Source organism: Mustela nivalis, assembly GCF_964662115.1.
Source record: "Mustela nivalis genome assembly, contig: HAP1_SCAFFOLD_616, whole genome shotgun sequence".
In the NCBI taxonomy this organism is placed as follows: Eukaryota; Metazoa; Chordata; class Mammalia; order Carnivora; family Mustelidae; genus Mustela; species Mustela nivalis.
Genome location: NW_028136046.1, coordinates 403,133 through 404,394, shown reverse-complemented (window position 1 = coordinate 404,394; position 1,262 = coordinate 403,133).

Below are 1,262 nucleotides of genomic sequence, written 5' to 3'. Positions count from 1 at the left end.
TCTCTGCCAAATTCTGCTTCGGTCAGCCTAAGGATCAAATACCTGTCTTTGGGCAATAAAGTGATGTGCATTAATCAATCATTGGCCCTAACTGGCAAGTTCCTTAAAAACTCATGGGACACAGATGGTTGCCATGACTTTCCCAGGAAGCAGCTACTGTCTTTCCATGAATGCAGCATGAAAATACAGGGCTGGGTGAGCAGATGAATGTCCACTCGTGAAACAATCATGCTGAGGACAATAAACAGTAGTTTTGGATGGCAGATTTAAATTTCATTCACAGCCAAGAAAACACTCCAGATACATGATGTGTCTCCGCTTCCTGTTGTTTCCAACATCTGAGTCCTCCCTTCCATTCCTGTTTCCACCACTTCAGTAAATGTCTCCCATCCTCATTGCATATAAAAAAGGCTCTGATTCTTTCTATTCTAATGTCTGTAAGACATTACTGTGAACAAGAGCAGGGGATAATTCCTCCTCCAAACCCATCTACGAAATAAAGGGTTCTATTCAGGATCATGACAAGCTGAGGAATCCCTCAAGAGAACTTCCAGAGTCATTTCAACCTGTAAGGATGGCTAAAATGTTCCTCACCATCCGCCACACCAGGGCTAGGACTGATGAGTGTCTCCACCATGCAGGTCCCTAAGGATGACATGATTGCTGGGAAACCAGGCACGAGGCAAGCAAAAATCAGCACCTGCTCTTTTGCAAAGTTTGTCTGAAGTGCTTGAAGCCACAGAAGAAACACATTGACTCCTTCAGATCTTACCTAAAAACAAAATTAAAGGTGACAAAATTAAACACATGTTTATGCAGAGATGCACTGCAATGCAGATTCAGTTCTGAGAAAGAAAAACTAGAAGTTAAAGGTACCGTTAAACTCCTGCACCAAGTTCTTAGTGACAAGAAATCAGGCGTGCTGCAAGAAGCCCAAGGGTGAAGAGTTGGGGTCTGGAGCCACAGTGCCTGGTTCCAATGCAGGCTCTGCTTTTTGCTTTTTGCTTGCTTAGCTGTGGCCAGTGGAGAACCACCAAACTTCTCCCTTTGCATCAGTCTCTACCTCTGAAAAATAAGGATGATAAAAGAATTTACCACAAAGTGTTTGCACAGGGATAAGTGACTTACAACAGTGCCTGTATCATCAACTGTCATTTAATCACAAAAATAATGCAAAGACAATCATCCTCCAAATTTACAGTGTGCTTTGAATAGGGTTTTTTTCTATAATATGCTTATGTATCATGGAAAGTTCTTGAAAA